General features: G+C 40.3%; 1 protein-coding gene and 1 pseudogene across 4 annotated transcripts in view; one reads left to right on the plus strand and one right to left on the minus strand.

Annotated features, from left to right (window-relative positions):
- The window catches only part of CDYL (chromodomain Y like), a 236,018-nt gene that overhangs the window by 193,475 nt on the left and 29,786 nt on the right, over positions 1-12,757 (plus strand). The window lies entirely within an intron of this gene.
- Positions 1,837-2,710, minus strand: LOC132230683 (large ribosomal subunit protein uL29m-like; annotated as a pseudogene).

Genomic DNA, 12,757 nt, shown 5'->3' on the forward strand with positions numbered 1-12,757 from the left:
CACAACTCTGCACCTCCTACCAGACTCAATGCGCTTTTCTCTTTCCTCCTAGTTGTAGAATTTCCGCTCAGCCAGCCTTCCCATGGCTCTGGATGATATTCATTTTGTATTTTAGTTGTAGTTTTAATGTGGTTGTGTGTGGCAGCAAGTTCAGGTGTTTACCTATGCCGCCATCTTGGTTGTCCTCCCAGTAGGTTATTTCTTCCCAAACTTTCTCTCTGCAGAGTGAGAAATACTAGTGGTGACTACTTACTAACCCATCCCTCTGCCCAGGTTACTAGACTCTGCCCTTCCTCCTGGATTGAGACAAAAGTAACATGAAGACTCTTTGGAGCCTATAACATTTAACAAGTGATTAGATATGTGTTGGGAGTTATAACAGCCCTTGATTTTTTATTTTTTTCTGTTTTTTGTGTTGTTTTTTTTAAATACATATTTTATTGATTTTTTACAGAGAGGAAGGGAGAGAGATAGAGAGTTAGAAACATCGATGAGAGAGAAGCATCGACCAGCTGCCTCCCGCACACCCCCTACTGGGGATGTGCCCGCAACCAAGGTACATGCCCTTGACCAGAATCGAACCTGGGACCCCTCAGTCCCCAGGCCGACGCTCTATCCAGTGAGCCAAACTGGCTAGGGCTGGTTTTTTCTGTTTTAAACTGGCTTAGTACACATGTTTACCCCCTAGACCTTTCATATTTTTAGGCTGATTTTTCCAGTTGTTACAGGCAAGTAGGTGAACTGTTGGTTCTCTTTCTCTATTGTCCCAGCATTAAGTTCATATATTTTTTAACATTTTATTTTTAACTTACTATAACCTGTAAAAGGCTGATTTAAGGCTGTTGTTTCCCATCCTGTTTTTTTGAAATAATAAACCTTCATTTTGGTCTCCTGAATATACACTGAGTGGCCAGATTATTTTGACCACCTGACGTTTGTAGGCAGATTAGCTATAATTTCATGCTGATGTTGCTAGAGGGCCAGACCATTATAAATAGGGAAGCCGGTTGTTTACCACGGCAGTAGAAGTGATTTGTTTCTGAAGATATGGGTAAACAACGCGATTTAACAGCCTTTGAACGTGGGATATATTTGAATGTGAGTGGCCAGATTATTATGACCACCTGACATTTGTAGGCAAAGTAACCGTACACTGCATCGTATGGGATATGGAAGCCGAAGGCCTGTTCCAACACCTTTGCTGTCTGCAGTTACCAAGATAAAAACGTCTCCAATTCACACAGGAACACAAGGATTGGACAGTCGAGCATTGGAAAAAAAAGTCATGTGATCCGATGAGTCACGTTTCCGGTTGCATCATGCAGATGGCAGAGTGAGAATTTGGTGGGAACAGCATGAAAGCATGCACCCCACATGCATGGGTACAACCCTTCAAGCTGGTAGGAGCAGTGTTATGGTTTGGGGCATGTTTTCCTGGCATGATTTGGGCCCTTTAATTCATGTGGAACAACATCTGAATAGCACAACATACCTAAGTATACATACGCTATCATGTTGATGGCGTATCCCAATGGAGATGGCTTCTTCCAACAAGACAATGCTCCATGCTACGTTGCTCGTATTGTGCAGGAGTGGTTTCAAGAACCTGAGGGAGACTTTTTTTTTCCCCATCTCAGTGTAAATATTTATTATCAGATCTTTTCCCAAGGTCTGGTAGGACTTTGGGAACCAGACTTAGGAGACAAGATTACACTGTTTCATAACTTGTTCTAGGGCTTATCCTGGCTCATGTGGCCTTATTCCTCAAAAACTTCTTTTCAATAAACGTAGGTTCTCAATGAGTAAAGAGGACAGACATGTGTCCTAAAATTAGCTTCATGGCATTTATCACCCTCTGAATTACATATACACTATACATTTTTCTGGGGAAAGGATCTATAACTGTCATCAAATCCTCTAAAGATCATATGATTCACATAAGAAGATTAAGAACCGCTGTGATAAAGCACCTTTAGATAACTGAATTATGAGAATGGGATGCCTGGACTACTAAATAATTCTACCCTCGTTCATATTCTGGAGCTCCAAAGGGGTTTTGGGACCTCTGTTTATATTAGATATATCTCTAATATAGCTAATGCACCTTATACAGTGAGATATTGGGCAGAGGAAGCAGCAAGGGACTTCCACTCTCATCTTAGAAAAGCCACAATGTCCACTATGTACCAGATGATTCTTCCAAAGATGTCTTTTCTCCAGGCACCAGGTCTAGGTTTTTCTTGACCCGTCTAAAGGAGCCTTAGGGCATCTTCTCGTTCCTGGACAACTTTATCGAGTGCATCCATGGATTCTATTACCTTTTCTAGCCGCTCCGGGCTTGGCATTGTTAGTATCTGCCACTTGTCCTCCTGCTCTAGAGTTAGGAGCATGTTTCTTTCTTTCAGTAGGACATACCAAAGTTTATGTTAGTCTTCATTACTTTTGTTCCTTAACTGCTGACAGGTCCATGCAGCTCCAGATTTCACTTTTTCTTCTCCCCAATTCTTTGGGTCATCAAAAAATTATTCCAGCCCTTTCCTTGATAATGTGGTATGACGTATTCTACACTGGTGTAAAGATGTGACACTTGGTATATTCTTAGGCGACAGAATAAGAGAAAACCCTCTGCCAGGAGGGACCTGAGGGCTTATTAAGGACCTGGAAGTCTGACACTTTTCCTGCAAAGAATGCCTAACCTGGCAGCAGCCATTTTCCTCGCATCAGCAAACTGGGTTCTTGTCCACAGATGCGTCCCATGAGGGAGACTTTACCTTGGCTTAGGTGGCCCCTACAATCACCAGATCTCAATCCAGTTGAGCATTTGTGGGACAAAGTTAAAAGAGCCATCAGGCAGCTGGTTCCACAACCATCAAATCTCACAGAACTAGACAATGCTATTCATCAGGCATGGTGTCAGGTTCCTCGCATCACCTTTCAACATCTCGTGGAGTCAGTGCCAAGAAGGAATCGCCACAGTGTTGAAGGCAAAAGGTGGCCCAACGAAGTACTGATGGGTGGTTATAATAATCTGGCCACTCACGTTCGAATGTATCCCACGTTCAAAGGCTGTTAAATCGCATTGTTTACCCATATCTTCAGAAAAAAATCACTTCTGTCATGGTAAACAACCTGCTTCCCTATTTATAATGGTCTGGCCCTCTAGCAACTTCAGCACAAAATTATAGCTAATTTGCCTACAAATGTCAAGTGGTCATAATAATCTGGCCACTCAGTGTATATCTAGCCATCTCCATATTTTTTTTTTTTTTTTGCTAATGGTGTAGTGCTTTACTATGCCATATTCTATTTTTTAACCAATTATCTTCAACAAATATTTGTTGAGCACCTGCTATATGCAAAAGTACTCGAGAGCCCATTAAAATCCAACACTCTGAAATCTTAAGCAATAGTATTACCTAGAAATGTTTCTAACTTTCTTGAAGACACTTCTTATTACTAATCGCATTTTCACATCAGTTACCTTTTTCTCATTAGCTTTTCACATGTCTGTGTCTTTACCACTGTAATGGGCAACTGCATATGATGGAGAGAACATGTGTGCAGCTGGTGGACCAGGGTATGATGTGAGTATGTGCCTCCTTACCATTTAGTAACCTCAGGCAAGGCAGTTAAGCTCTTTGGACCTTGGGTTTTCATTGTGTAAAATGGATGCAGGATCATGCCCCAGGAATACAGATGAGCCCATTCACGTTGGTCACCACCCGTTTTTGCCTTTGTGTCTCTGACCTATGATTACCTCCACTGAGAAACTTAGTATGATTGATCACTGGGATTCCTCTCTTGCATTTTTAGTTAAGAATAAGAAAAAAAGGAAAAGTGTCAGTGAATGGGAAGTTTGTTCTAAGGCAGCAGTTCTCAACCTGTGGGTCGCAACCCCTTTGGGGGTCGAACGACCCTTTCACAGGGGTCACCTAAGACCATCGGAAAACGCATATATAATTACATATTGTTTTTGTGATTAATCACTATGCTTTAATTATGTTCAATTTGTAACAATGAAATTGGGGGTCACCACAACAGGAGGAACTGTATTAAAGAGTTGTGGCATTAGGAAGGTTGAGAACCACTGTTCTAAGGAAAGATGGATTAATCAGAATCTAGAAATTTTTACTCTCCTGAATGCTATTAACTGAAATTTTATAAATGTAAATAATATAGGAACCAGCCATTAGACTATTTCCACATTTTGAGGCTGTTTAACTGAAATTGTGAACATGTTTCCTTGAATACCCTTTTATAAAGAAGAAAGCAGCATAATCTTTTTTTTTTTTAATCTTTATTGTAAAGAGTATTACAGCTGTCCCCTCATTACCACCTCATTTCCCCCTCTACCCAGTTTCTGTCCTGCCCCACCCCAGGCCTTCACTACTCTAATGTCTGTGTCCTTAGGTAAGATCTTTGGTTCATCTCTTCCCTCTGAGATTCTCATCAGTCTGTTCCATGTTTCCATGCCTCTGATTCTATTTTATTCACTAGGTTATTAGATTTCTTGTTTGTTTATTTTCATGTTTAGATTCAATTGTTAATAGATATGTACTTATTGCCACTATATTGTTCATATTTTTAATCTTTTATTTTTTTCTTCTTCTTAAAGAATACCCTTCAACATTTCATGTAATACTGGCTTGGTGGTGATGAACTCCTTTAGCTTTTTCTTGTCTGTGAAGCTTTTTATCTCACCCTCAGTTCTCAATGAGAGCTTGCTGGGTAGAGTAATCTTGGTTGTAGGTTCTTGCTAGTCATCACTTTGAATACTTCTTGCCACTCCCTTCTGGCCTACAAAGTTTTTATTGAGAAATCAGCTGACAGCCATATGGGCACTCCCTTATAGATAACTAACTGCTTTTCTCTTGCTGCTTATAAATAAGATTCTCTCTTTGTCTTTAACCCTTGGCATTTTAATTATAATGTGTCCTGGTGTAGGCCTCTTTATGTTCCTCTTGTTTGGGACTCTCTCTGCTTCCTGGACTTGTAAGTCTATTTCTTTCACCAGGTAGGGGAAATTTTCTGTCATTATTTCTTCAAATAGGTTTTCAATATCTTGCTCTCTCTCTTCTCCTTCTGGCATCCCCATAATGTGAATGTTGGTACACTTAAAGTTGTCCCAGAGGCTCCTTACACTCTCTTCATATTTTTGGATTCTTTTTTTCTTTTTGCTCTTCTGATTGGATGTTTTTTGCTTCCTCATATTCCAAATCGTTGATTGATTCTCAGACTCCTCTGTTCTTTATTTCAGTTAGTGTATGCTTAATTTTTTTACTGGTCCTTTTTCATGTCTTTGACATTCTCACTAAGTAGCAGTATAATCTTATTGATGGCGACCAGCACTCACTGCTCGTTCCCAGATCCTGAGTTTTCACTGTCTCCTTTGATTTAACTAGCTAAACTTGTTTGAGAACAGCAATTATGTTGAATATCTTCGAGTATTTCAAGTTTTTTTATATTTCTAATAATCTTAATGTTTTTTAGCTTGATTTGCTGAAAAGTTAGTTATTGAATAGAATAATTTTAATTGAAGAAACCATAGTTTATGTTCTTTTTTGATTTTCAACATGCTTTCTAATTCTCTGTGCTCTCGAGTTTTTAAGTAATTCATTTCACAATTTTTTATTCATCTTCCTTCAGTATATTTCTAGCATTCAGGAGTTATTTAGTTGTTTCGAGGAATTATTTTATACTTCATGGACTAAAATAGCTCTTATGCAGCCTCTATTCTTTGGTGTTCTTTTTTTTCCTTAAAGAATGAGTAGGTTGCAGTGTTTATTCCCAAGTACTAATATTGCACCAGGAGCCCCTCGCCCAGCTTGGTATGGCTCTAGTTCATGGTCGATAGCTAGGATGCAAATGGTCGTGCCTGGTTAGTTCTTAGAAGATAATGTCAGACTTTTCCTAGTTTTATAGGAAAAGTACTTGAATAAAAGATTTGAAGCCATAAGCTCTTGTGGCCATAAGTTGGCCATGGTTGGTGTATGGTAGCAAAACTAAAGCTAGAGAAGCAGTGAGACTGATCAAGTGGTCAAGATGTAGAAAAGTTACTGTGAAAATCAGGCGAATGACAAGAACAGTGCAGAGGCAGAACTAAGGCAGGGGTTAATTGGACGTAAGTCTGCCCTGCAGCGATAATGCTGCTAATGTGTCTTGTCTCTTCTCCTCACTGTTGCTAAGTGAGAGGAAGATGTGACCCTTCCGGAGGCCTGTGACCAAGTGTCAGATACTGTGCTCAGAGAAGTCAGCTCTTTACAGCTCAATGTGATGAGTGTCTAGAGCAGCAGTCGCCAACTGGAGGTCCGAAGGGTTGGTGACTGCTGATTTAAGGAAACCATTGGAGCAGCGGTCACCAACCGGTGGTCCGTGAGGTCCAAAAGTTTGGCGACTGCTGGTCTAGAGGATACAACAGGAAAATACTGTGTCCAGGTTGGAGTCTCCAGGGAAGCCCCATCTGTGCCCAGAAGTAAAGCTCAGGCTTTCTGACAAGATGGCACTGCATGCATAGGTGCTTACAGTCTAAAGCTATTTTCAAACTTCTCCAGTACAACTCATAGTAAGAGTTGCATTTTATCTGGTGGACCTGGGTATGCAGTGCTCTCTAGTTTCTCCTATTCTCTTTTAAGTAACTGTTGATTGGTATCCCCAAAATTGATTTTGTATCCCAAAGCTTGAAAGGCACTGTTGTGTGGAATAGGGAGAAATAAAATAGCACTCACCCACCCCTACACAAAGAGTTGAGGATCAGACTAGGTATAGAGTAGCTTTACTGAAATGACTAGAAGAAAAAGACCTTCTAATCTAGACTGAGCATGGACAGCTGGAATAAGGTGCCTTGGAGCATAAACACATAATGCTTTTGGCTCCTTCCTGTTGGAGAATCTTCATTCAGTTTCGAGAAGCTTGGGGGCCTTTGCTTTGGAATCCCACTGTTCCTGGCTCCTTACCTGTACAGTTTGGGTTAGGGACAGCATTGTCCAGGCATCTTTCAGTGGAGTTTGAGTGGAGCCCCTGCCTGACATTAGGAAGTTCCTCCTGGAAGGATTTGGCTAATGAAAAACAAAGCTCTACCTGGATATGGGGCTTGATTGTAACATTTCCATGCTTATTCCACATTGAGCAGTTGCTGGCTGGTTTTGGTATTTAGATGGTTTTATTTTTAGGGCCAGGTCTAAAATGTGGCTGTGAATAAATTCTTTCTTGAATCAGACAAAAGAGTATGACTTTCATTCTGAGAAATGGAAAGAAAACGTGCAGCCAGTTCTGCTATAATGCAGCATATGCATTCCTAAAAATCACACTATGCAAAGTCATGCACTAGAAAGACCACAGGACTTACGAGGGAAATGAGAAAGAGGCCCAGCATATAAAAACTTTGTCATTGGCATATTTAAAAATAAGATAGGACCCTAATAAAAATGGTAGCACAATGTGACATTTTAAATGGCTAAGAAAAACATAAATAACTACCATACATGTGGCACTTTATCTCGAAGAAGTCCTGCAGTTTGCTGGAGGAAGTGGGTGTCGGAAGGGCTCAACTCCTGGGTTATTGTGAATTGTGCTGCCGTGGGATCTGAAATCACAGGGAAAGCTGTGCACCTGATGAGGACGGAGTAGCTGCTGCAGGTGTGGGGTTTGCGTATTCCTGTCCAGCTAGATTCACCTGAGGGTAATTATCACCAACTTTCTCCAGACAAAATCAGGCATAAATACAGGTGAAATTTGCAGTGTGCTCAAATTGTTCCTAATATATCCATCCTGTTGAAGCAAAACATTGTAGCAGCACTGACAATATATTATCTTTTGAAAACAGCTAAGAATCTATATATATAAAAGCTTAAGCGACCATTACAACAGAACGACCGGTCACTATGACACACACTGACCACCAGGGGGCAGATGCTCAACGCAGGAGCTGCCCCCTGGTGGTCAGTGCACTCCCACAGTGGGAGCCCTGCTCAGCCAGAAGCCAGGCTCAAGGCTGGCGAGCACAGCAGCAGTGGCAGGAGCCTCTCCCACCTCTGTGGCAGCACTACGGAAAAGTGAGCTGAGTGGTAAGGAGCAAACAGGCATGAGAACAGGCAGGCGAGCGGTGAGGAGTGAGTGGTCCCGGATTGTGAGAGGGTGCAGGCCGGCTGAGGAGACCACACACCCGCCCCCCGCTTGCCCCATGCAGGAATTTCATGCACTGGGTCTCTGGTGAGTGTATATAACCTTAAACCCAGTGATCCTTATGGACAGGAAAGTATAATTGAAGGAGTTGGAGCAAAGATACTTTTATAATTATTTATAAAGGATTTATTTAACATGTGGGAAAATGGGATGCTGATGTTTAAAGCCTGCCTTTCATATTCATTTAAAAAGTTCTAATGAATTCAGTTTGCAGATTACGTAGTCTGAATAAAATGGTGGGCTTTGTATAGTTAAATGGGATTCAGTTCAATGGGTATGATTAACAGTATTTTGAAATGTCAAACTCTATAAAGAGTTAATAATTCTGTATAAACTACAGTGCTTACTCTCTAAATTAAACTAAAGAAAGCAATGGTCATGAATATCCAAGATAGTTAAAAACCAGTTTTGAATTTTTTTTTTGAGGTTGAGACCCATTCTGCCTTGACAGTTTATTAAATTTACCAGCTTGTTGTTGTTGTTGTTGTTGTTTATCCTCACCCCAGGAGATTTTTTCCATTAATTTTTTAGAAAAAATGGAAGGGAGCAAGGAAGGAAAGGGGGTGGTGGGAGAGAGAGAGACATTGATGTGAGAGGGACATATCAGTTGGTTGCCTCCAGGACCGGGAATCTAGCCTGTGACCCTTCTGTGTGCAGACCGACAGTCTAACCCAGTGATGGCGAAACTGTGACACGCATGTCAGAGGTGACATGCGAACTCGTTTTTTTGGTTGATTTTTCTTTGTTAAATGGCATTTAAATATATAAAATAAATATCAAAAATATAAGTCTTTGTTTTACTATGGTTGAAAATATCAAAAAATTTCTATATGTGACGCGTTACCGGAGTTAAGTTAGGGTTTTTCAAAATGCTGGCACGCCGAGCTCAAAAGGTTCGCCGTCACTGGTCTACCACTGAGCCCACCGGTGAGCGCTCATTACCATTTATCAAATGAATGGTCCATAGTGACTTGTGTTGATTTGTAATGCATATATTATCATCATAGGAGCTATATTTGTTTGTTTTGTTTTGTTAATTCTCACCCAAGGATATTTTTCCATTAAATTTTAAACAGAGTAAAGGGAGTGGGGGGGGAGAGAGAGAGAAACGTCTATGCGAGAGAGATAGATCAGTTGGTTGCCTCCTCTGTGGTACATCTACACAATGGAATACTACGCTGCTGTAAAAAAATAAAGGAATTCTTACCATTTGCAACAGCGTGGATGGAACTGGAGAGCATTATGCTAAGTGAAATAAGTCAGTCAATGAAAGAAACATACCACATGATCTCACTCATTTATGGATAATAAAGACCATTATAAACTGATGAACAAAAATAGATACAGAGGCAGAGCAGCATCGAACAGACTATCAAACTACAGCGGGAAGGCTGGGGGAGGGTTGGGGGGCAGGAGGGGGGTAAGAGATCAACCGAAGGACTTGTATGCATGCATCTAAGCATACCAGTGGACATAAGACACTGGGGGATAGGGGAAGCCGGGGGAATGTCAAGAAGGGGGAAAAAAAGGAGACATATATAATACTCTTTGTAATACTTTAAGCAATAAAACAAAAAAAAATTGGTTGCCTCCTGCACGTGTCTTACCCAGGGCCAGGATAGAACTGGCAATTGAGGTACCTGCTCTTGACCGGAATCAAACCCAAGACCCTTCAGTCTGGGGTGGTGGGAGAGGGGGAGCAAGGGGGTCTGACTCCCTATCCACTGACTCAAAGCAGGTGGGGCAGGAGCTATGTTTTTAGGCCCAAGTCTAGTTTGTCATTTTCCCTGTACTAAAACCATGTCCTTAATGTAGCTATCCAAATAATAAGGAGCTAATATGCTAATTAGACCAGACGGCAGGACGGCAGGACGACCTTCCAGAACAACCAATGGTCAGGGGGCAGGGCCACACGGCAGCCAGGGCTGCTGCAAGGGCCAAACCCCTTGCACGAATTTCATGCATTGGACCTCTAGTATAATATATAGCTAGTAAGGTATATTTCATTCATTATTCTTTTCAAACACGTCTTAGCTTGTCTTCCAACCAAATCTACTGAGATTGTGATTGGAAGTGTGTTAGAATTAAAATTGAGAAAGGTAGCTTCACAGTATTTGGTGTTAATAAAATTGGATTGTGGTCCCACAAGTAATAAGTAAGAATGGTGTGTTGATTTGTTTTATGTCATCTATGTCAAGTTCTGACATCAGAATACAAATGAATTTGGTAGATTTTCTTTTTTCCTTGGCACCGACACTTACTTTATAGTTGACTGTTCCTTACCTTGCCTAGTCCGAAAGTGGTTTTCAGAGATAATTCCTTCATAACTGTACTTTTATCTTTCCTTGGTAATTTTTTCGTTTTGTTTCTGCTGTCAGAGATCAGTCTTAAGAATTCATGTTTTCCCAAAAAGTTGTCCATTTCTTGAAGATATTCTCATGTGTTTGCATAGTGTATACAAAGTGGGTTTTACTCATTTAACTTTATATGCAATCTGTGCAGGTTCATTTTTACCCATAGATTTACCAATTCTGGTGTTCTTTATTCCTTTGTATATTTCCAGATTTCTGTCCAATATCATTTTGCCTGAAGAACTTTAACATTTCTTTTTTTTATTTTATTTTTATTTTTTATTAACATTTCTTATAGTAGAGATCTACTGCCTACAAATTCTCTCAGCTTTTTTCTGGAAAAGTTTTCACTTCTGCTTTGTTTTTGAAGGATATTAATGCTACATATATACCATATGTCCAAGTTGGCTTCTCTTCTTTCATGCACATTAAAAATGCTTTTCTGCCCTAGTCAGTTTGGCTCAGTGGATAGAGCATTGGCCTGTGGACTGAAAGGGCCTGGGTTTGATTCCAGTCAAGGGTACATGCCCGGGTTGTGGGCTTGATCCATATTAGGGGACGTGCAGGAGGCAGCCAGTCAATGATTCTCTGTCATCATTGATATTTCTATATCTCCCTTCCTCTCTGAAATCAATAAAAATATATTAAAAAATAAAAATGCTTCTTTTTCTTCTGTTTTTACACTTTTGAAGAAAAAAAAAATAAGCAGTTCTGATGGTGTATCTATTATGTCTTTTTCTCTCCCTGCTTTGAAGATTTTCGGTTTATCACTATCTTTCAGTAGGTAATTATGTGCCATAGTATGGTTTTTCTTTGTGTTTATCCCAACCGGTATTTGTTAAGCTCCTTGGGTATATAGGCTTCTGGTTATCAACAAATTATTGAAAACTTTCAGCCATTAATTTCTACAGATATTTTTTACACACCTTTTTCCGGACTCAAATTGCACATATGCTCCACTGCCTGATATTATCCCACGGCACACTTGGGCTTTATTCATTGTATATTCTGTCTTCACTTTTTGCTTCATTTTGGGTAGAGTCTATAGATATACCTTTAAGTTATCTGATCTTTTCTTTTGTGGTATTCAACCTGTTAAACACATCCAATGAAATTTTTTTTTAATTAAATCTTTATTGTTCAGATTATTACATTTGTTCCTCTTTTTTCCCCCCATAACTCCCCTCCTCCCAGCTCCCGCCCCACCCTCCGCCCTCACTCCCCACCCACTGTCCTCATCCATAGGTGCACGATTTTGTCCAGTCTCTTCCCGCATCTCCCACACCCCTTTCCCCCCCAAGAATAGTCAGTCCATTCCCTTTCTATATCCCTGATTCTATTATGATCACCAGATTATTTATTCACTTGATTCCTAGATTCACTTGTTGATAGATACATGTTTGTTGTTCATAATTTGTATCTTTACCTTTTTCTTCTTCTTCCTCTTCTTAAAGGATACCTTTCAGCATTTCATATAATACTGGTTTGGTGGTGATGAACTCCTTTAGCTTTTCCTTATCTGTGAAGCTCTTTATCTGACCTTCAGTTCTGAATGATAGCTTTGCTGGATAAAGTAGTCTTGGTTGTAGGTTCTTGGTATTCATCACTTTGAATATTTCTTGCCATTCCCTTCTGGCCTGCAAAGTTTCTGTTGAGAAATCAGCTGACAGTCGTATGCGTATTCCCTTGTAGGTAACTGAGTTTCTTTCTCTTGCTGCTTTTAAGATTCTCTCTTTGTCTTTTGCTCTTGGCATTTTGGCATTGTAATTATGATGTGTCTTGGTGTGGTTCTCTTTGGATTCCTTTTGTTTGGGGTTCTCTGTGCTCCCTGGACCTGTAAGTCTATTTCTCTCACCAGGTGGGGGAAGTTTTCTGTCATTATTTCTTCAAATAGGTTTTCAATATCTTGCTCTCTCCCTTCTTCTGGCACCCCTATAATTCTGATGTTGGTACGCTTGAAGTTGTCCCAGAGGCTCCTTACACTATCTTCGTATTTTCGGATTCTTTTTTCATTTTGCTTTTCCGGTTGGGTGTTTTTTGCTTCTTCGCATTTCAAATCTTTGACTTGATTCTTGCGCTCCTCTGGTCTGCTGTTGGGTGTCTGTATAATATTCTTTATTTCAGTCAGTGTATGCTTAATTTCTAGTTGGTTCTTTATCATAACATCGAGGGTCTCATTAGATTTTTTGAGGATCTCACTACATTTATCGGCAGCTTCTAGACAG

This window comes from Myotis daubentonii, chromosome 3 (assembly GCF_963259705.1).
Source record: "Myotis daubentonii chromosome 3, mMyoDau2.1, whole genome shotgun sequence".
NCBI lineage: Eukaryota > Metazoa > Chordata > Mammalia > Chiroptera > Vespertilionidae > Myotis > Myotis daubentonii.